Here is a 25,347-nt window from a genome sequence, read left to right as displayed (position 1 = left end):
GAGTATGGGGATTTTATATTTGCAAGATTTCATTTTTGAGCTTTTGGAATTGAAACATTGTTTTTGAGCTTTTTAACACTCATACTACACTAACAATATTTTCAAATGTGTTAGCGGGTCACCGCGACCGACGTCTGCAGCATAGCTTTCTGGCACTAACATAATGTCAATACTCAGGGAAAGTGACTCGGATGGGGCATGGAGACTCTATGAGATCGTCAATCTAACAAAGTGAGCATTAACAAGAAAACACAACAACTCTACAAGCAAACCAACACTCAACGATCAGGAAAATCTGCCTATGTCGTTTCTCACAGCTCTAGGTCATCACGCCATTTCGACACTCGAATGGACTCGAAATGCAACAAAACTTTAGGAGGAGGTCTAGGACACCTAGGGGCACTATCCTAGCAAGTTTGGTCGCAATATGACAAGGTACCAAAATCACGATCCATCATGAGAAAGGTCCTAAAAACTGCAACAGAACTATCCAGAAAGATCGCTCTATGGTCTAGGAACACTCTCCTATGGTCAAAACGACTATAAAACAATGATTTAAGCACTCAAATCTGCAATTATAGCTCACAGATGCATAGTTTCGAACCACAACAAAACTGACAATGCTTACACTTGAATTAAAGAGCAAAGAGAGAGGAACACAATGCAAGTTTCTGAATCAAAAACGGATTACCAAATCATTAGCTGCAATGATTACAAGTTTGGAGCAACCCGTAGCTTGAGCATACGTACAGCAGAGCTCTTTTCTTCCTCTAAGAAATAAGCCCCCTTTCTCATTTAGGTCATTGACCTTTATACCTAGGGATTTCTAAGTGGCCAGTGGCCGACTCACATGGACTTTTCAAATGTCATGACAGCATTACAACTCAGGGAATTGATCCATTACTCTGGAATCAGGATTTACACAGAGTATCATTACACTAGCTCGGACAATTAATAGAGTACAAATGTGGCGTCTGGCATTCGGGCTTGTCTTTACTCGTAGATGCCATTTGGGGAGAGGAGCTTTTGGAAGTACAGAGATACATGTCCACCAAGGTGTTCCCAAGCACAATTTCTTTATCAACAAGCTTTTCTCTAAAAATATCATCGTAAATTTTTTTGCCCATATCAACCTTTGTCTTGAATTTTTTTCTGAAGAGAGACCCTCACTTTGCCTCCGCCAAAAACAGCCCAGAGCTTCCTGGGCTTGTGACCCTATTGGGCATATACATAATTAGTGTGTTGCAAGAGTTCCAGAAAAAGAGATCTTAAAGCAATTTTGCGCTTTTTGACATACACCACATTTGGCATGCATGTCAACCAAGGCACTCCCAAGCACGATAAGCTTTTTCAAGAGCCCTGGACTGACAGTATTATCACAAATTTCTTTGCCCATATCAGATTTTTACCTTGACCACATGCCTTTGAGATGCAAGTGGACGTGAGCGCATCTGGAGAGATGTTACTTTGCATCTGCTGAAAACAAATTTAGGTTAAAGGCATCCCCTAGTGAAAGACTGTGCAAAGATAGCTTGCAAGCTTGTTCTGTTTGATCCGTAGACACAAAAGACACATACCAAATGTGCGATTAAAATACACAAGGAACAAAATCCAAGGGGAGGAGGGACATTCATTTCTCAAAAATCTTGTGTATTTTAAAATTGCCTTGATTTTTAAATTCTCATTTCAACTTCTTTAGACCGATTTATGACTTGTAGGGCTTACAAGCTTGTCAATTATTCATAGTTCACTACTGAAGTCGATGCAGCCTTTGCAATTCGCCAAAAGTTGTGTATTTTGAACCAACAAAAATTGCAATCCCAACTAGTTCTAAGCTTGCCTTGAAGAAAAATAATAGAATTTTACAAGTGTTAGTATTAATTAGTTTAACAGATTATCCACAAAACTTAAAACCTCTCTGTTCTCCTCCATTCTCACGCTCAGCCCGTCGCGCACAAGAAATGAGCATCTGCGGGCAGCAAGGACAACCTTTTGAATTGATCAGAGACGGGGAGAGATAGCTCTAGCACATCTAGCCGGGCGGCCACTTTCCAGCCATCAAAAGATCCCATGGAATCCTAGCCGGCCGGCCGGCAATCTTGAGCACAACTTCTCCGGCTGGTTGACGGCCAACCATTTTTTTTACCAACAAACCTGCCGGCCGGAGGATGGCCGTGATGCTTGAGCACAACGAAGGCAACCAGCCGGTCAGCCAAAATAGTTGTTTAGATTATATAGAGCTCCTTTTTTTGTGTAGTTTCTTAGGAGCGTGCTACGGGGGGATCCAATCCGTCAAAGACACCCGAGGATTGAACTCGGCCCCTCCACATGCCATGCTCACATATGCCATGCTCACATTGTCTATGAGGGTTGCCCAAGCCTCCATAGACTGATGCGGACACGTACGTGCACACACACACACACGCATCCACACACATAACACAATGCGCACAATGCAAACTTTTTTTTTTGTTTTTATGATTAAAATGCATACACAGACGGCACTCCATAAAATGGTTTTGGGTTTTTTCAAGAATAATGCTCCCACATGCACAAACCAAGAAATATAAAAAAATATGTATACATGTAACACAAGAATGTAAGATCACAAATATGCTCAAGACATACAAACCCTAAATCTATCAGAAAAAAAAAACAAAGAACAACCTGTTTGCGAGCCTTCTTTCCTCAGTCCTGCATAAACCCGCAACACACAAGAAACAAATTTAGACAGATTGAAGCGATTGAATAAACACTCAACACGCATGAACACATGTGCCCCTAGGTACCTGCAAGCATCTCAAGCTCGTTGGGAATTGCGTGTAACAAAATCATTGAACAATGCTGCAGGCATCTTGAGTCCAGCAGCCCGTTGTCGGGTTACCGTTCGCCACCTTAAGGGCTCAGCATCATTTTGGTCTCAGATTGCCTTTCCTTACATGCACCCACCTCTCTTCGTAATGATTAATACATGCTGCCGTAGTAGCATTAGTCCACTTTGCATCGATGAGACGGGGCCTCTTTCCCTTGTCTTGTGACCTAGAAGTATCCGAAGGAGCTATGCTTTGGGTAGACATTGGAGCTACCGGGGAGGTTCTAACTGTAGTAGGAGGTTGAGTCTCTACAACATGGGGTGCAATACCAACCTGTGCAATTGGAGGTCCACTGCGTCCAACAATAGAAGGCCTAATGGAAGCAATGGTAGAAGAAGGCCGAATAGAAGCACTAGTAGAAGGTGAAGGGGACACTCCAATAACTTGAACATAAGACCCCGAACGTCCACCAATCGGTGTATGCATGGAAGGCCTAAGAGGCAAGGTTTGGTCAATGAAAGCAGTAGTTTGCAATTGGGATAGATGACCAAACATGCCAGCCACAGGAAAGTTTTGGGACTCAACAAGGTTTACACGATGGTTTTGGGATTCGACTAAGGTCTCATCAACTGGACATTGCAGCCAATTTTCGTCTTGAAGCATACTCATGAAAGTAGAGTCATTCCCCAATTGTGTACCCAATACTACATCTTCGTCCGGAGACTCACTCTCTTCAGCCCTATTCGACCTACCTCCCCCTTGGACACGTTTCGGTACGCGTGTAGACATGTAGTAGTGTTAGTGTGTATACGCGCTTCACCAGGGGCACTTTTCTCCCACTGGATTTTTCCCCCTGGACATCTGGTGTGAAAGGACACCTTATCTCTTAGGGTTTCATATAAGCTTTGTAGCTCTGAGTTTGTATACTCTATTATTCTAATACAGAGAGACAAACTACAGAGATCTCGTACGCAAGCTCTGTGTCTTCTCCTTCTCCATCTTCTTCCTACTCTGAGTTGTTGTCTTCCTTCTGTTTCCTGTTTCATCATCTTCAACAATTGGTATCAGAGCAAGGTGATTTCCACAGCCTCTACTTGCGTTTTCGCGTCCACGCGCGCAATCGCAGTTTTCAGGCAGTTTTCGGAAAATTTGCTCGTGGGAGTATCCTCGACGTTCCGGGAATATTCTGAATATTCCCCTTTCGAAGCCGTTCGAGCCCTCAGAATTTTTTTCTGAGCAGCGTAGCAGAAGTTACTTTTCGGAGGCGTTTAGATCAAGAGGGTGTGCTTTTTGACAGATTTTCTTCAGGTAAACAGTTCTTTTGGGAAGCAGCTTGTCTTAGCTTTGTGCTGAGATTTTGTGTAGAGTTTTGCTTGGATTGGAGAGGATATTTGTGAATCTCTTGGAGGTTCTTTTGCTCTCTTGTGTGCATCCACAGTATGGCTCAATCTACGGAGAAAGAGATTTTTGGTGCGTTTACATCCGAAGACAAATTGGATGGTACCAACTATTCTCTTTGGTCTTTTATGGCCAAAAATGTTTTGGTTGGTAAAGGATTGTGGGATTATGTATCTGGAGATGAAGTTCGTCCAGGTAGCATTGCACCTGCCACGCCTGGTCGTGGTGCAGCTGTTGGTGCAGGACCCTCACAAGTCACTCCAGAGCAAAATAGATGGGATACTAAAGATGCACAAGCTATGGTTGTGATTGCCTTAACCATAAAGAGGACAATCACACCACATATCAGATCTTGCAGAACTTCTGAGGATGCTTGGAACACTCTGCAAGCTATGTTTGGAGGAAGAAATGCTGCCAGAATAGAGTTTTTCAAGAAACAACTTGACAAAATACAGATGGACGAAGGTGACGATATTGTCGAGCATCTTACAAAAATCAGGGATCTTAAAGAGAAATTGCTTAGCATTGATGAAGTGATTCCAGAGAAGGACTTGGTTTCCAAAACACTCAATTCACTACCACCATCTTATCTGACTTTTCAGACTTCTTTGACTCTGTCTTTGCGAGCTAATCCTGAGCCTCTTCATTTTGAAGAGTTAGTGGCTTTGCTATTGCAGGAGGATCAATCACGTAAGAACAAGTCTTTACAGGTGGATGGTATGGATCATGCTCTTGTTGTACAGAACAAAAACAAGGGTAAAGAGAGTGCTCATTACTCCAAGTCTAGTGCAGGACAATCTTCAGAGAAGTCTAAAGGTGATTCCGACAAGTCCAAGAAGAAAGGTAAATGTCACTACTGCAAGAAACCTGGTCACTACATTAGTGAGTGTAAAAAGCGAATTGCTAAAGAAAAGAAGAAAGAGTCAAGTTTGGTTGTTTCAGCTTCTGGTGATTCTTCTACAGCTAAAGAAGAGTCTGCAAACTTTGTGCAGGATTCTTATGCTTTCGTAGTATGTTCAGATTTTTCTGCTTACAGTGTTGACAAGACACAAATGATTTGGTACTTTGATAGTGGTGCATCCAGGCATATTACAAGGTTTTGTTTTGTTCATTGGATGCAGCTCCAGCAGGAAAGAAGGTGACATGTGCAAATAATTCTTCTTATCCAATCAAAGGCGTTGGTAAGATTTTGATTACCATTTCAGATGGTTCAGATTTATGCTTGCCAGATGTCTTATATGTTCCAGGGATCAAGAAGAATTTGTTGTTTGTATCCTCTCTTGCAAAAAATGGTCTGCGGGTCATTTTTGAGGATGACAGATGTGTTGTACGAGATCGAGAGAATGGTTATTCTCTTATCACTACAGGTACGCTGGAAAATGGACTATTTGTACTAGATCGTTATGAAAAGCAGATTCAGGTATGTATTGCAGAAACAAAGACTCAGGCCATGCAGGATGCTGAGTTGTGGCATGCTAGATTTGGGCATGTTAGTTATGGCAATTTGATGACTTTACAACGTCATAATATGGTGCATGATTTGTCTTTATTGCAGATGCCACCAAGACATGTATGTGAAGGTTGCGTTCTTGGAAAGATGCACAGATTTTCATTTTCGCAGGATGGTTCAGTTAGAGGGACACGAAAGTTGCAGCTTGTACACAGTGATGTATGTAGTCCTATGAGGACGCCATCTATAGGAAACAGCCTTTATTTTGTGACCTTCATTGATGACTTTTCCAGGTTTTGTTGGGTGTATCCACTCAAAGCAAAGTCAGATGTGTTTGCAGTTTTTCAACATTATGTCGCCATGGTTGAAAATGAAACAGGTTGCAAAGTACAGACTCTTCGTACCGATCGAGGAGGTGAATACATGTCAGGTGCATTTAAGGATTTTTTGGGAAAGAAAGGCATTAAACACCAATGCACTATGCCATACACACCACAACAGAATGGTGTTGCATAAAGGAAGAACAGGTCTTTAATGGAGACGGTTAGATGTATGCTCAAGGCTAAGAGTTTGCCTCATAAGCTATGGATGGAGGCAGTTGCTTGTGCAACACATGTTTTGAACAGGTGTCCTACTCATGCCTTGAAGACCATTACTCCATATGAAGCTTGGTATGATAGAAAACCTTCAGTCAGTTATCTTCGTGTTTTTGGTTGTCTTGCTTATGCTCACATCCCTCAGCAGTTACGTGGGAAGCTTGATGATAAGGCAATCAAATGTATATTTGTGGGGTATAGTAGTGGAAGTAAAGGTTATAGACTTTACAATCCTGCTACAAACAAGATTCTTGAAAGTCGTGATGTAATTTTTGCAGAAACTACTGCTGAACCTATGGTTGCTTTTGATGTACCGCATATGCAGACACATGATGTATTTGAAGGTTTGCTTCCTTCTTTTGTGGAGAATCAAGAATCACAACAGGTTGATAATCTTGATCAATCTTTTGATCAGCATGTGACACCTCATGATGTAGAGCAAATTGTGCGTGAAGAGCAAGAAGTTCTCAGGGAAGAAAGAACCTTGCCTAAATGGGTTCAGAAAACTTTGCAGGATAGCAAGTTGGATGCACCGTTGCCACGAAAAACACGTGCTGGTACTACTTTTGGCAGAGAGCAAGTAGATTTGGCTTGCTTTAGCACTCTTTGTGATGCAGATGAGCCTGATTCATTTGAAAAAGCTTTAGAGTGTGTTCAGTGGAAAGATGCTATGCAGCAAGAAATTGATTCTATTCATAAGAATCATACATGGGATCTAGTGGACTTGCCTACAGGTAAAAAGCCTATTGGTACAAAGTGGGTTTTTAAGGTAAAAAGGAAACAAGATGGTACTGTTGACAGGTACAAAGCAAGGCTTGTAGCAAAAGGCTATGCGCAACAGAAAGGCATAGATTATGATGAAACCTTTGCTCCTACTTCTCGTGCGTCCACAGTTAGATCACTAGTTGCAATTGCTGCTCATCATGGTTGGAAAGTGCATCAGTTGGATATCAAAACTGCTTTTTTGAATGGTGATTTGCAGGAAGAAGTTTATGTAAGTCAACCAAGTGGTTTTGTTGTAAAAGGTCAAGAGCAAAAGGTATGTAGATTGCGTAAAGCTTTGTATGGTCTCAAACAGGCTCCAAGATCCTGGTATGAGAAGATACATACTTATTTGATTGGCCAGGGATTTCAGAATAGTCCAACAGACAGTACTTTGTATGTCAAAAAGAGAGATGGAGTTCTCATTATGCTAACACTTTATGTGGATGATATGCTTCTTACAGGCAATACTGCAGATGAAATTGAAGCGTTTAAAGATAATTTGAAAAAAACCTTTGAGATGTCTGATCTTGGTTTGCTACATTATTACTTGGGTATTCAGTTTGTGCAATCAGAGGATGGCATATACATGTTGCAGGCAAAATATTTTCATAAAATTTTGGAGAAGTTTGGTATGCAAAATTGTAAGCCAATCTCTACACCCGTAGAAACTGGATCAAAGTTGAGCATGCACGATGCTGGAGAACCTTTTGATGTACATACTTATGCAGCAGCCGTTGGTTGCTTGATATATTTGGCAGGCAACACTCTTCTAGACATTCAATTTGGGGTTTCACAAGCAAGCAGATTTATGCACAGCCCAGGTATGCATCATTGGCAGGCTGTGAAGCGCATACTTCGTTACCTTTCAGGTACCCCTAATCTTGCCATGTTCTTTACAAGGGGGGATATGTATGGAAAACACAGTTCTATGCATCTTCTTGGTTAAAGCGATTCAGATTGGGCTGGTGATTTTGACACACGACATTCCACAAGTGGCAATTGTTTTTTCTTGGGAAATGCATGTATATCTTGGCTAAGCAAGAAGCAACCCACAGTGGCTACATCAACTTGTGAAGCTGAGTACAGGGCAGCTTTCACGGCAACAGTTGATTGTGTATGGATATGCAGGTTATTGGCAGATCTTTGTGAGTGTCAACAGGCACCCACTACCATTTTCACTGACAGTCAGAGTGTTATGGCAGTTGCAAGGAATCCAGTATTTCATGCAAGAACAAAGCACATAGAGGTTCACTACCACTATGTCAGGGAAAGGCTACATGCAGGGGAGATCACACTAACTTACTGTCCTATACAGGATAACATTGCAGATCTATTTACGAAGGCGTTATCACGAGAAAATTTTGAAGCTTTCCGAAAAGCTTTGGGCTTACTCTCATACACATGATGATCTGCTACCTTGTACGGATTCACACTATCACTACAGGGAGGATGTAGTAGTCTTACTGTGTATACGCGCTTCACCATGGGCACTTTTCTCCCACTGGGTTTTTCCCCCTGGACATCCGGTGTGAAAGGACACCTTATCTCTTAGGGTTTCATATAAGCTTTGTAGCTCTGAGTTTGTATGCTCTATTATTCTAATACAGAGAGACAGACTACAGAGATCTCGTATGCAAGCTCTGTGTCTTCTCCTTCTCCATCTTCTTCCTACTCTCAGTTGTTGTCTTCCTCCTGTTTCCTGTTTCATCAGCTTCAACAACGCGGACATTGAAATGGCTCATTTGAAAACCCTAGCCATCCACACACCCATCCAAGTCACAAGGTGTTAAGGTTCAAAAATACAATTCTTATTTTGTGTGTGTGTGTGTGTGTGTGTGAATAACAATATGAGAATCAGCTTTATAAAAGTTTGAATAAAGCTTTATAATCACAATAGAAACTTGAATAAAAAGTAAGAGAATCAAGTTTGAATAAAGTTTATTAATAATCTAAAGGTTTATAATGGAATGCGTTCTGAGAAATAGCTGAAGATTAATACCATTTTCCATGTCCAGCATAAAATGAACTCGTTACTATTATTTTCAAAACCATTTTCCATGTCCAGCATAAATTGAACTCGTTACTATTAACCTGGCAAAGCATAAATTGAAAACGCTATTTCCAGCAACTATTAACCAGTCTTGCGAAGAGCTGATGATTGCTTCCAAAGACGATTGCAATGTGCTGACTGTTGTTGAAGGCGATGAGCAAAGGCGATGGAAGGCAACAGCATACAAGAGTGGGTATCTCACCTCAAATAGGGCGCAACTGCAATATAATGCAGTGTACCAGTTGCATGCGATATGGAATTAGCTTAGTAAGTAAGAATGGCTAATACTTGCATGCGATATGAAAGCTGAAAGCTGCAGTAATGAAGCGCTGCAGGGGATGACAATGGAGAAGCAAGTTTGGCCATGCGACTAAAGTAACCGGGAGAGGCAAAGTAGGCCGTTGCCAAGAGTACGCGCTGATTGGTTGAGGGGAATGGCCTCGCGCTTGCTGGGAGAGGTGGGGCGTGGGCTACAACGGCCAGCCAGCCACTTGCCGACCTAAAAAAGCATACGCCACGTCATTAGTCGCCCCTGTCCGATTCCTTTTGGCTGGCTGGCCGGGCCAGTTGTGCTCGTGCTAAGAGAGACACATAAAACGAGCCTCTGAACGGCGCAGCGAGGGCCACACATGGCTGAGAGAGAGAGAGAGAGAGAGAGAGAGAGAGAGAGAGGGCCTACCATCATTTCTGTAAAGCGATGCCTGGGTGTGGGCTGATCATCGACCGACCCTCCCAATCTGCCACACACACACCTCGTATCTGGTTTTCCTGCACCATTGCAGCACCCTTACCTTGCCTCTTCTGCACACACATACCCTTACCTTGCAGCAAAATGTAGATACGTAGGGTAGACTGTAGAGTGCTACAACCTCCCTGCGAACTTGAGAAGCTCTGCATTAATTTTAATTACTGATCATTGGCCTACCCATGTGCAATGTCCGCACTGTTGGGCTTCGTGCAACGCATCGACAGCGATCCAAATCGCGCACTGTCGAGTTGGGATCCAACCCCTTGTTTGGAGGCTCATGGGCTCATGTCTGACACATGCTTGGAGAAGTCTTGAGGTATGAGAGCTGGCCGGATCATGGTCATGTATATTAGCCGCGTCACCCATATGGTTATCTTCAACAGTGATACTAATCTTGCTCATGGGCCAGCTGCTCGTCATTTCAGATGGGGCACTGGCTTCAGTCTTTTGTATATATACTGTGCCAATAAAATTTGTAGCTGTTGATGGACGTGGGTAAGCTTATTTCGCGCCTCATGATTGGGAGGGTGGAGAAGAGAGCACCGAGCAGCCGGCTAACAACACAAGCATAGATTCTCACATTAATCGTCCACTGTGAGGGCGGCACATTAATCGTCATCTCTCTCTAATTGGTTTCGCTTCTTCTTCCTGATCACCCGCTTTTGCTTGTCGCTCATGCCCCCACTCATCCACGTGCAGATGCAAAAAAAAAGGGGTGGGGCAAGAGCTCCCGCGCACGCGCGGACGAGTGGGAGGCAGCTCTTACCCTCTCATCCAGATTGCACCTTGCCCTTGCTGCTCTTCCAAGAAGTTCCCACGCGTCCGAAGTCACCTTAGGGCGAACTCGCTCCTTTTTCCACCCTTATGATCCCAATGGCGTATCCCACTATTGGATTTGAACTATTGCTACGGTTCCAACCCCAATGACAATGAGGGACAGAGACTCTGCGAAGTCGTGGATAATCGAGATACTGAGTTCATGGCACTTCTTCATGTCCTCCTCCGCCCGTTCTCTCCGCCAACGTCATGGTGGTAGCTACCTCCATACCTCCCTCTCTCTCTCCCTCTCTCTCTCTCTCTCTCTCTCTCTCACACACACACACACACATCTAGTAGAGTTAACATCATCATTCTAGAGGTATTTTGGCTCCTTCTCACCTTGAATGACCTCAAGACTTTCTTAGAGACTCTCTAAAGCTAATATCATTTAAGATTCTAGATTATATCCGCCTTGAATGACCTCATGTTCGTTAGTAGCGAAGTAAAAAATGAGAAAAAATGGTCAAGAAGTTTTTAAAAAAAGCCCCCCCCCCCCCCCCCCCCCCCCCCAAACAACCCCCCCAAAATTTGTGTGCCTTGTCTAAACCTTATGTTCATCTGTAGTGGGCAAAATGTGTCAAAAATGGGTAAAAATGACTAAAAATGGCCAAATGTTTTTGCAAAGAAGCGGGTTGGAGCCCCTTCATCATCCGCGTGCACTCGGATGATGGGGGAGCTCCAACCCTCCTTTTCTTTCAAAATAACTCGTCCAATTTGTCCATTTTTAAGAGTTACATTACAAAAAGGGAGGTTAGAGCGTCCCCAATTGTCTGGACGCGCGGACGATGGGGGAGCTCTAACCCTCCTTTTTCTTCAAAATAATTTTCCCAGTATGAAATTTTTTATCCATTTCCACGATTTAGAAAAAAAAGCGTATGGAGCCCCTCTGTTCGTCTGCACGAGCGCAGATGATCGGGAGGCTATAGCAGCTCCCTTTTGTTTCAAAAATATCCGACTATTTTCGACCACTTTGCTCATTTTCACGATTAAAAATGGTCATTATTTTTCATTGTCAATGTGATCATTGACCATCTCCTTTGCACCTATTGTCTCCAGCTTGGTCGTTGAGAGAGAGAGAGAGAGAGAGAGAGAGAGAGAGAGAGAGAGAGAGAGAGAGAGAGAGAGAAGTGGGGGGGGGGGGGGGGCGGGGGGGAGAAGGGGGGGAATGCTTATCCCTCCATGGGAATCGGTGATTATTTGGCTTTCCTTTCACCTTCCATCGGATTGTCAATAATTTTTCCAAAAATAAGGCAACCCACTCCCTTGTCACTATTGCTTTTCAATTAGAAGGACGTTTCATCCAAAGTGAGATGGAATCTTTTCTTCATTACACAAAACCCTCTAGTGTAAGCATTTGGAAAAAAAGGCGGGGCTTCAGACCCCTCATTGTCTGTGCGCATGTGGACCAAGGGGAGGCTCAACCTCCTTTTTTTTGCATGCAAAGTTTCAGGAGTCTCCAAGGCGCATGTGAAGCCTCAATCACCAGCTACGCCCCCCTTATTTTATCCGTAGCATCATTGTCTCTCCTACGCTTGCATCTTAAAGGCATGTGGAATTATGCAAGACGTTGTAAGATGCAATCACCTATGCTTGTATCTTACGGGCATGTGGCATTATGCAAGACACTGATGTGATGCTATTCTAGGCGGAAGTTTCTCCTTCCATTGGACAAGCTGAATGCTAGCATTAGAGATTGCTTGGCCACGATGAATGACGAGGAGATCTTAGTCTTTGTTGGTATGCAGGTCCCCTCACTCTTCATCTACCACCTTCGGGCCTGTGTTACATCATCACAACACATGAATATAGGGAGGTTGCATTGACATATTCACGGTGTGCCGGTTGATACAGTTGGAATTTGCATCCAGGCCATCTCATCTCTCTCATCCTTCTAGCTAGTAGACAAATCATTCACCTTTAGACCCTCAAAGGTCTCTTGTGTACCTTCGTTCACGCCAAAAATAGAGAGTACATCAATGCCATATGGCAGGCAAATGCTTGCATTATATGTATCCCATATGGGGTAGCAATAGAGTGCTTGGAAGAAGTTTCAAGTAATCTGGATATCATTCGACTTGCATTCATGACCACTGGATCTGCAATTGAAATTGCTAGATATAAAAATTATTGGAAAAATAGACCAAATAGACCAAAAAAATGAAATAACCACATTCAGGACTTATTGGATACATGCTTAACTAGTGTGGACGAGAAAAATGAAAAAATTGTCATTTTTTGGCCTAGTAAAATAAGCGTGCTTATTATCTCTTGCTAGCCAGAGGGTCCCATTTTGACAGTTTTTGGTTCATAGGTTTGATAGACACCTTATGCAATTAGCTTAGCAAGTTTGAAGTCATTTGGATACTATTTTCTACTTGAATTGAGTTTTCCAAATTTGAAGGTTGTAGATTGACCTTGTGGTTGTTTTGGTAGGAATGAAGCAAAACTTGCACCAAGAATCCTTGTATATTCTTGATGATCAATATACTAACTTTATTACCCTTGGTTGCATAGGAGTGATTGGGATTGAAGCAAAACTTGCACCAAGAGTCCTTGCATATTCTTGTTGATCAATAGAATAACTTAATTACCCTTGATTACATAGGAGTGATTGGTGTCTAGCTTGGGAACAAATGAAATGGGTTGGTATTGGTGTTGAAAACTAGTTATTCATTTTTAGCTAGTTCAAGTTTCTATGTACCTAAGGCCATGCCGTATTGTCACAAATTAGGGATATCATAGAGAAATTGAGAGTAGAGTATCTACAAAGAAGAGTGTAAACCAAGGGAATCCTTTTGAGACTATAGTAGAAGAAGTACCTGACACTTACTCCAATTCAAGTTCCGAGATGTCTTCCTTCTTGACTCGATTGGGGACTCGAACTCTCTCAGGTTCAAGCACATTTTTACCTTCTTCAAGACTAACAAGCATGGGCACATATTTATTTGGATCCTAATGAAGATTATGTGGTGAAGATCAATGAAACAGAGTTGATTTTGAAGAGGAGGTTAGAGTCAACAAGCAAGACACCTTTTATATGGACCAAAATGTCATGCAATATCTCAAGATATAGAACCTTGATATTGTGGACTGCAAATAGGGATTGGAAGCCGATACTTTGATTCCACACATGACCACTAAGGAGGGACCACCAATGTTAGAACTGGAAGGGTATGACCAAATAGATGCTACACCTCTCAAATGCATACCTACTGATAATCCACAGCTTGGAGTTTATTGTTGGGAGGACAATAATGATACAGATTTAATATGGACCACTCATGCTAAACCAGAACAATTGTCACCTATGCAAATCATGTACAGCTTCAAGATAAGGGAGTAGGGCCTAGTTGACCTTTTTTTCGATCTCTTAGGAGTTGTTATAACAATAACTTTATTATGATGACTCCAAAGGACGTTGAACAGACAAAGTACGAAGGATACTCAATATAAGAAATCATCATGGGTATGAAACCTGAAACATAACAGAATTTGGGAACAAATAAAAAGATTTTTTGGCAGTATGACCAACCAATAGGGAAGCACAACTCAAAACAACCACCTCAATTATGGAAATTGGGGAAGAGATGCATAAACCACCATCAACGGGGGACACCAGGAAAAGAAGAGGTCCACATGAGTCACACCTTCCTAGAAATTGGTTTAAAGGCTTAGTGGGAGAAACACCGGTTTGGAGAGCGCAAAGCACAACTGTAGGGTCAAACCAATTTACTTTTAAAATTGGGTCAAGAAATACAGTAGATGAAGGGATTTGTATGACCATTTAGCAAGCTCAGGTAGGTCCTAAGAGCTGAGCATATAACAAACTTTCATGCTCAGTTTGAGGGGTTTGAAATGAATTCGGAAGATAAAGCCTTAAACTTGGTTCTAGGTCACACATCATGGATCTATGATTGATCTACCAACATTGGCTATTATATTTTTTGTTGCTTGTTCAAAAATGGTAATCAAACACAACAAGATACCACAAATCTATAGATTTAAACAAAAACAAGGAGAAACTGTGAGAGACTGCGTAAGTGGGATGAGTAAAGACATTGACATATGTCCGTAGTTGGACATTCTAATCAAGGAAAGAATTGTCTCATCATTCCTAGAAGGTTTCTCAACAAGGAGTTGCATGCCATTCTATATAGCAAGAAACATACAACTTGAGAAGCGTGGAACTTGGATGTAATAGACTTGGGGGATAATTATGAAATGCTCAATGAAGAGAGTAGTTTTAAGGACACTCAAAGTGAGCATACCTTTTTAGTTGTGCCAACATAGGTAGGGACAAATGTGGCAGCTCCTACAAATTCTATTGAAGACATGCTTAAACACATAAGTGATATAGGGTAGAAGCATGTGCTAAATAAGTCAATGTTAGTTAACAGGAGCTGCTAAAGATCAAAGACGTACGGATGCACATCAAAGATCAACAGAGAGAAGCAGTAAAGATTGGAGTTACGCATTTTCCACATTTTTCCAAAATGGTCATGTATTGTAAATTCCCGATTTATTTCAAGCCATTGTAATATTTTAATGTGTTACGGGCTCAATGGGAGTTCCAAGATGTAAAGAACAGGTCAGTTAGTGTGCCTAGGTAGCAGATTTAGTAAGTGGTGGATCCGTAAAGGCCTTGGGTGCCCGGACATTGCATATTTTTACCCTCGGTATATAAGTCAGTGTGTGAAAGAAATTAGGGTTCTCAAGCTCATTTGTTGAGAGCACTCTTTGATGAGAGATCTTGAGGTGTGTGGCTATGGAGTCCTTGAGCTTCTCCTTGCTCATGTGACTTGGTTAACACTATTCAATGCTTAATTCTCTTTCACTATGCCTCTCTCATGCTTCTTGTGATTTATATTGATGCTTTGATTAGCTAGATCTTAACTAATTAGTGGTTAATCCCGCTCTAATCTTGTGTGATTGCCCTCTTTTTCTTGTGTGTGCATGTAGGTTCAATTGGAGTGTGGTGCTCGATAGATCTATGTGTGTGTGCTTGTGATTAGTGTGTTCCATGATAGGATTAGTGTTGTGTACATCTTGAAATCGTTAGTGTATGTGATTGGGTTGATTGGAGGTGAAGGGAAGTGGATGTGGAAATTGCCCATCATTGTGGCTTAGCTCCTCCATAGGCCGAGAAGCTCACCTTGTAGAGTCAACCATTCGTGTTGCCATAATTGGCTCACTAATCGTGTGAGTGTTTCCATGCCCTAGACGAGTATCTCATCCCTTTAGATTGATAATATTGTTGGTCATTGGAGCTATGCAACAATGGAAACCCCAACATTTGGCACCATTGCCGGGGACAATGGCCTACGCTAGTGTACTTGTGGAATAATCGGATGTGGTTTTTCACTAATTTCACTTGTGTGTTTATGTTTTTGTGGATTTTGGATGTGTGTGCATGAAGCAATGTGTTCATTATTCCCTAATTTGTCACCGTATCTTTCCAATTGTGTGTTTACACACTCTAATTTCACACTAACCCCTTGCTTATTTCACTAATTTTTACTAACTTATACACTAATTTGCTACCAAGGATTGGAGTTTTCAACCGTCAATCGATCTTCATTGGAAAGGTAATCAAGGTGGTATTCTCAACCTCCCTAGAATCTAAAGATGTGTAAAATCGTGTAGAGACTCCACAATGATGCAATGTAATGTCAATACAATGTTAATGCCAATGCTATGTTGATGCTATGATGCTATGATGCTATGAAAAATTTTGGATTGGTCATTTTCATGCCGTCGTAATGCCGAAATTTTCCAGATTTGGTGGCGTATGAATTTGACACGTTCAAATGTTAATTGGTGAATGTGCATTACTAAGTGTGCGCATAATTGATCTAATTGCATGCTTGAATGGTCAATTGCAAGTGTGTGTGCACTAAAATCAAGTGTGTGTGCATTCTAGTTGAGTGTGTGTATGCTTAATTTTAGGTGTGTGCACTATTTTGCCCTTGATTGTGCACCTAAAAATCAATGTGTGCTTAACGATTTTTCAATTGTGATGATTGATTTGTATTGTGGTCATGCTTAACTAAAGATTTGTGAGATCACATTGCAATTTTGACAAGATTAACCATTTTGTGTGCGCACCTAAAGATTAGTAGAAACTGCCAATTATTAGTGTGTGTGTGTGTGCCTAAAAAGTGCTTAATGTGCATGATTAATTCAATTTTTTTGATTGCATGTTTGGTGTGTGTAATGGTTAGTTGCTGCATTTTTGAACTCAAAACAGGGATTTACACACTCCAAATGCCTCAATTTTTGACTTAATTTTGCTACTAATTTTGCCGATTTAATTGCCTAGTTTGGATTTTATTGATCAAATTATTTGGCAATTGAATTGATGTGCTTTGTGTGATTTTATTTGGCTGCACTAATCCCCTATGTGTGGAGAATTCTCAAATAAAATATGGATATTTTTCGGATAATTTTTGTATTAATTTCCATAAAAAATTGATATCTTGCGATATTTACAAGATATTTTGTGTGTGTATTTACGGCATGATTTCAAGCGCATTTGGGCTTTCCTTCACCAAATTTTGAGCGTTTCGCTATTTCTGGGGGTCGGGTTGATGATTTTGTCAAATTTGGAGTTTTCGATAAAAATTGCTATTTTTGGTGTGCTTATGCGTGTCAAAAGTGTTCGATTGTTTTTAGAGATTTCTAAAAAAATTTGGAAATTTTTTGGATTTTTCTAGCAATTTTTGGTATTTTCAAGTGATTTTTTGTGTTTTTGGGTGATTTTCAACCTAATTTTGGCATTTTTGGACGTTTGAAAATAAAAAAAAGCAATTCTAGAACTTCAATGCCTGCCTTTGCCCGAACGTTCATTTCGACACATGAATTCTCCGCATCGGATAGATCTTTATGGTCTGTTGGGATAGTTTCGGTCAACATTAAAATACTCTTCTTCTTCTCTCTCCATGTGAACCCACCCTAACACACAAACGCTCATTTAGACTCTCTTTCTAACCCCTCTCTCTCTCTCTCTCTAACTCCCTCTAATTCTCTCAAATCGCGATTATTTACACTCTCTCACTACCCATCTCATTGTTTCTCTTCTCTCACTCTCTCTCTCTAGCGTGTACCTTCTCTCTTTCTCTCCCACCTCTGCCCGTGATTGGAGGCGCTTCTTTGTCCTTTTCAATACACAGTGTCACATGCACTTACTCTCTCTCTCCACTTTCCCACTGGCTGAAGCCCACGTCCGCACACTCACACACACACGCCCTGCCACGTCAACCGCGTCATACACTCTCTCTCTCTCTCTCCACCTGCTTCCATAGCTTGCTATATTCGTCGACCAACGCGCCGCTAGGGCCCCTGCCAGCCAGCCAATAGTCCTCTCCTCGTCTCGTGTTGCGCGCCAGCTGTCAGTGCTGTCAGCCCAGAAATCCACGCCTTTTTTCGCGGGTAATGTTTTTATTTTATTATTTTTAGTTAGTCAATTTAAATAAGGGACTTAAAAAAAGAGACACATCATCAATTGCCCAATCTTAGAAGAAGAAGAAAACACAAAGGAAGAGATTGTAAAAAGCAACAAAGTCAGACCCCTATTCAAAGAACAGCATAGGGACTGGTGATGACCCCGTGTATATGAACGATGCTCAAGAGGATTCTGATTCAAATGAGATCACGGAGCGTAAAACGGTCACTAGGAAAGAAACAAACAAGGAAGATCATCATGAGCCACAATGGTCAGGGGCCAAGGAGCCCAAAAAGAACAAAGGAACTTACCCAAACCCTATAGAGGAGATCGAGCAAGTCAAGCAATTAATGAGTTTGGTAGAAGAGACCCAAAGGGATCTAGAGCGAGCACCTAGGTAGATCTAGATTACAGACACAATGTTCCCTACAGAAAATCAACCTCACGAAGACCATAGACCACTAGCCATACCTAGTGTCATCCAAGAAGAAAGTGACTTTAAGTCATTGGTAAGTGGGCGTACTCCCTTCTTGTTGGAGAGAATGTTTACAGAGGGATTACCTGACCCTATCAAAGAAATGGAGATCCCATCTTCCCCATGTCAAGGGACTGAAGCCCAAAAAGTGCCATTAAATATTGCCAAATTGATGGATTTCATGGCTTCAAAAGTTAGAACCACCATCATGTCTAAAATATACGGAGACCCCGAGCTATTCTTAGAACTTTTTGATGGTGGTGCTAGGGTTAGCATTGTAACTAAAAATTGTTGGTAATCTAGATGTGAAGACCTCACCTTGGGACTACAAACGTAGTGGTAAACATGGCCAATGGGACTATTGTTAAACATATTGGGATGCTAGAAGATCTCAAGGTCAAGGTTCTTGGACACAAAATAAGGCATACCTCATTGTTATGGATTTTTCCAGGCATACTATGTCATCTGAGATGATATTAGGATGTCCTTTCATGAGGGAAGTAAAAATGGTGCATGAGTGTTCTAAAAACCATGTCTACTTGCAGTTCCAAGACTCTGTCATTTGAGTTGATCTTGTATTGATCGAGAAAATCCTCTAGAAAACAGATTTATAATTGATCATAGAGCTGACAAAACAATTCACTTGGCCCTATTGCAGTATTGTTACACGTGTAAAACAGACATTGATGTTGGGGAAGATTCCCCTTATATGGATGTTCTACTTGAAATGGCTGAGTCTGACAACGTGGATTGGGTCCACCTAGCAGCAACCATAGACACTTGGGGAAATAGGGGGACAACCTAGGTAATACCAAGGGGGATGAAATGCCACAACTTGTACCTTTAAATATGATAGAAGAAATGCATATAGTTTTTGATCACCTACCAGATAAAGGCTTGACTAACATTGGAACCAGTAGCGTCTCAAAAGACTATAGCCCAGAAAATTTGGAGTTGGAATCATCAATTGAATTGATTCTGAGGATAACTAATCTGAGTTAAATCTTGGTGCAAATGTGGGGGCAAACCATTCAAGGCCCAGTGGTATCCTAGATGACAATCTATCTTAGAAAGGAGAAGATACAAGTAGAGATTCATCTAGCAATTTTTCACTAGAGATCGGCCATAATAAAAAAATTAGACAAGAGGAGTAAGAGATATAAGAGCCAACAATATCAATCAAATGTACGTGCTAGGATAAATGAAAAAAATCTACTACAGAATGGCTCTGTTATATGGGGAACATGTGATGCTCATTGCAAGTTGGTAAATAATTGGGGTGACTACCTACAAAGCGTCATGTGGTGCAGTCCACAACCCATTGACATCGCACAACTAGAATCTATAGAGAAGACAAAGTTGAGCCATACTGTAAGGAGATGACAAAATTGAGAGCTAGCTCAACAACAAAAGGAAGCGGAAGAGAAATCATAGTCCACAAAACAACAAGACTCCACATATTTACATCCTCCACTTGAGAATTTCAAATCCTACACCATGGAAGAGCGTAATGTTGTGTATACAAAGGCCCAGAGAACACCTATCATTGGAAGTAATGGAGTCTATGATGGTATAGTGATAGTTAAGGAAATAGAGTTAGCAGGCCCAGGTGAGGAGTCCAAACCTGTTTTCATTGCCCAAGCTCTGATAGAGACTGAGGAATATGAACTTAAGGAGCTTCTCAAGGAATTCAAGGATATATTTTCTTGGACATATCATGATATGAAATGTGTTCCACCTTTCATGGTGCAACACACAATTCCCATGAATAGCATGGCTAAACCAATCCAGCAACAACCCTACCCAATGAATCCTAAGTATGCAAAGATTGTTCAAGAAGAGATTGAAAATATTGTCAAATGCGGATTCATATACCCTATTGAGCACTCAGAATGGGTGTCTCTGATAGTTATTGTGCCAAAAAAGAATGGGAAATGCCGCCACTAGGAGAGACCGTTACCCCTTACCATATTCAAAACATGTGATTGAAAAAGTTGTAGGGAAGCAAGCTTATAGCTTTTAATTTAGATGGGTACTCGGGCTACAATCAAATCACAATTGTACTAGAGGACCAAGCTAAAACTACTTTTATAACCAAATTTGGAGTGTTTTCATTTTATATTATTGCTTTTGGCTTAACCAATGCCCCTGCCACCTTCCAAAGATTTATAAACACTGCTTTTAGGGAATATGTGAGGGAGTTTTATGAAGCTTTCTTAGATGACCTTTGTGTTTATTCTTCTTGGAAAGAACATTTATCATGTCTACAAAAAGTGTTTGAAAAGTGCAAATTGTATCGCATCTCATTCAACCCTTTCAAATGACAATTTTGGGTTAAACATGGAGTCATTTTAGGGCATATAGTGTCCAAAAATTGGATTTCCACAGATGAAAGAAAAATTAAATCCATTTCCAATTGCTACCACCTACGAACTATAAAGGAGTTCAAAGGTTCATTGTCCATGTTGAATATTACTGGCGATTTATTTTAAACTCTGAGAGATAGCTTGCCCATTGTACAAGCTTCTTATGAGTTCCACTGGACCGTAGAGTGTAACCATGTCTATGCGTTATTAAAAAAGGCCTTGACAAGTGATCCCATCCTACAAGTGCCCGATTGAAATGTAATTTGTCATGTACATATTGATGCATCAAACTTTGCTAATGGATGTGTTCTAGCTCAACCATGAGAACATAAATTGGACTACCCTATTAGCTTTGCATATCGTCAATTAAATGATGCTGAGAGGAGCTACACCCCTACATAGCGGGAATGTTTAGCTATGATTTACGTAGTAAAGATATTTTGCTACTACCTTCTTGCCAACAAGTTTGTTTTCTATGTGGATCATCAAGCATTTTTGTATCTAGTAAATAAACCTTATTCCACGGGAAGAATTACATGATGGTTATTAATTCTTCTTGAGTTTGACTTTACCATTGTGGTAAGACCTATTAAAAGACATGTCATGGCGGATCATTTATCTTGCATACCCAATGGTGAAGCCCCTACTGGAGAGTCGATGATGAATTGCTCAATACTTCCCTGTTCGTAGTCAAGACCATGCATGAGTGGAGTGAGGAGATTGTAAACTTTTTAGTTAATGGTTTTCCATCCAAAGATCTTCGTAAGGATATAACTCAAAAACTATCAAAGGACTGTGAACCTTATTCTCTAATTGTAGGAACTCTCTACAAGCTAGGGAAGGAAGATATTCTTAGACGTTGTGCTCGTGAGGATGAATGTTTATACATACTACAAGAAGCCCACATGGGTATAGCCAGAGGACATTTTTTAAGGGGAGCTTATTGTTAGAAAGGTGTTGCAATCAGGCTATTGGTGGCCTACCTTATTCAAGGATGCATTACTTTTTGCAAAAGCATTAGGAAGAGGATGGGGTCTAGGAGGGCCTCTTTATTTTCCATGAGCTTATGGAGGTGATTAATATTTTGACGAATAGGTGTATGCCATGTGTGCAAGAATGGTGGGTGTGTAAGAGTGGTCAGAGGATACACTTTCCCCCCCAAAACAGAGATGGACAATTTTATGATTTTTGGCCTTCCATAACTCCCACGCATGATCTTTGATTTGAGCGAAGATCATAGATCTATAATCCACGCATGGAGCTCTTTCCATGGATATGCTACATGATATGGTTTTTCTCGCTAGATTTCAAATTCCACTTTGAGGGAAATTTTGAATTCAAATAAAGTACATGTTTTCCCTGTTTGAATTCAAAATCTCTCCTTTGATTACTTTCTTAATACTAAATGTTTGACTTCCTTAAACTACCAAATAAAGAGGCCCTCATAGACCCCATTATCTTCCTAACGGGGTGTGATGAATGCCAATGTTAAAAGATCACACAACCAAAGGATAAGATGCCCTTACATCCTATTAAAGTGACTCAACCATTTGAAAAATGGACTTTAGACTTTGTAGGCCCAATTAGTCCGAGAGCTCGTAACACTCAATCTCGATACATTATTGTTTCCATGGACTATGTGACAAAGTGGGCAGAAACCAAGGCGACATGCAAAGCTGATGCAAGTTCAACTGCTAAGTTTCTCTTTGAGAACATTATTACACGATTTGGTTGTCCCCTTGAGATTGTAAGTGACAATGGTTATCATTTTATAAATGGAGTGATAAAGGAACTTATGACAAACTTCATGATAGCCCACCACATAAGTCTACACCTTCTTACCCACAAGCAACTCGCCAAAAGCTGAGAGCACTAACAAGACTTTAATTTCTATCTTGACCAAAACAGTTGGAGCTCATTGCACAGACTGGGATTTGAAGCTGACATCAGCTCTATGGGCTTATTGTATTGCTTACAAAGTGGCTATTAATTGTATACCATTCAAGATGGTATATGGCCAAGAAGCAATTATGCCATGGGAGTTTGTAATTCCTAGTCTGCGGATAGCTTCACAAGAAGGTTGGGATGGTAACCCTTTATTTGAGCATTTATATATCCTTGAGAGGTTAGATGAAGAAATACAATTGGATGTGCAAAACGCACTTGTGGAGAAATTTAGGAGAAAGAAACGGTTTGACCATCAACAAGGATATCAAGGTTGGGGATAAAGTCCTTATATATGGAGTACATAACGAAAAGAAAAAGTTAAAATATGTGGGAAAAGAACCATATAGAGTATGCAAAATCACCCCACAATGTACCATTTGTGTGGAAACTCTTGATGGAGTTGAAACCATTGGATTCATCAATGGGAGTAAATTTAAAATATACTATGATGCTTTAAGCCAAGAGGAGCTACGTGCCATCCATTACAAAAAGTAGACAAGGCACAAGTAGGATTGAAAAACATACAAGCTCAAGCTAAGGCTAAGAAGCGACATCAACATATTAGACGCCAACGTGGGGCCAACCTTGGAGTTACACATGCATTTCAAGTTGAAACAAAGGATGATTGGTTGGAATCTGACACACCTCTACAATACCCTATTGAGTTAAATAGCATGTCTGGGAAAGTGCTATATAACGCCTTATAATTGGACACAGGTGCTAAATATAAGCTGTTATCATATGAAGTGTGGTGTTAGTTAGGAAAGCCATCTCTATCTAAGAGTACCATCCAAGTTAAGGGTATCAACAAGAAAAACACTATTGTTTTGGAACCTGGCATACTTTTGTCAGTTATGAAAATGGGATCGTAGCTCAAAACTTTTTGTTCATACCTGTTGGAACTATGGAAGGCAATATAAACCTAGGATGCAAGTGGATGTTAGTGACCAAATGCACTATTGATTGGGGGACTGAGTGTCACAACACAAAAACCAACTCTTAGCCATTCCACTCAAGTGATAGTCCTTGAGATATAAACTCCCAAGGAAATACAACCCCAAACATTGCATGTCCAAGGCGTTGAACCATCTGTACCTATAGAACAACCCTCTAGAGATTCAACTTCTGTAGTAGCTGAAACAAAGACTCATCATAATATAACAAAGAAAACATACATATGGGTCCCTAAAGCTTCTTTAGGGACCATTTTTTACGCTAAAAAGCAAAAGCCTTGTAAGAGACACCCCACTCGCTCCAAGAAATATAAGAAAACGTTGTGTTCGATTCCTAGATGACTATTGGAAGCCCAAGGCTACTATGAAGGGAATGATCTAATCTCTGTGCCTAAACATAAATTGTGTGCTTACTTGTCACATATAGATGCATGTGAGTAATGATAAAGCGGATTAAAGACCATGGGAAGCAAAAGATCAAGAATACCTTACACCTGATCTGGAGTTAGTTTGGGTATCCAAGCGAGAACGACTTGTATTGCTCGGCTCAAACATAGAAAAAGAAAATGAAGCTTCTTGCTCTTCATGTAGTTCTTCTACAGAAACACAAACTTCTTCACAACTTCCACCTACCACCAAAATTGTACAGAGAAACAAGGCAAGAATAACACCTCACATTGTAGATTCATAACCTAAAACAATGTTTCAAGTAAAATCATGGGAGATTACCTTACCACCCTTGAAACTAGATGAACGCCTAGGGTGGTGAAAAACTATTGGTCAAAGTCTTCACTCATTAGAACTTGTAACAATTGGTTTCAAAAGGTGATGACATCGTTCCAAAAGGTATGATCTACCCAAGAAAGTGGGGAGTGTTCGCTGGCATCCGTCATTCACTTGCTTCCCTCTTAAACCTTCCTTCCTGACCTCTAAATCTTCCAATCTTAGGGAATGTATATATAGACCTATACTCAAGAAAACAAAAATAAAAACGTAAAAGAGAAAGAGCCACCAAACAAAAATATTGAAACCTAAATATTCTAGTACATGACCCAAAAATCATAATAACACATTATGCACAAGGAAACGATCTTTTGACATGACCCTTATAATATTTGCACAATAAACAAAATCTATTTGTGTCTATAGATATGGATATTATGATAGAGTCATCCACTCCTACCTTGGGTGAGAGGTACCCTCTTCATTTTTCACAAGTGTTTCACATAGTCTACCCGGTGCTTTCATGTGAATGGGATTTGGTAGATACACTAGCATGTGAGAAAAATTTTGAGGAATTAGAATGGCTGATATGTCTCTTGACCATGACTGATCCCTACTTAGTAGAGAACATCTCTTCAATAGCAAAAGATTACCCTTTTGAGCAAGATGACTATACACATCTAGTGACATTCTTGATGAACATATGTGCATCTAATGATGAGAAAGATTTACATGATTACATGAATGGTACTATGGTCCCACTGATGTGATGACTATTCTTCTTGACGATGACAAGGATAGGG

This window comes from Adiantum capillus-veneris, chromosome 4, assembly GCF_014529385.1.
Source record: "Adiantum capillus-veneris isolate H3 chromosome 4, ASM1452938v2, whole genome shotgun sequence".
In the NCBI taxonomy this organism is placed as follows: Eukaryota; Viridiplantae; Streptophyta; class Polypodiopsida; order Polypodiales; family Pteridaceae; genus Adiantum; species Adiantum capillus-veneris.
Note: the sequence above shows the minus strand (reverse complement) of the source record.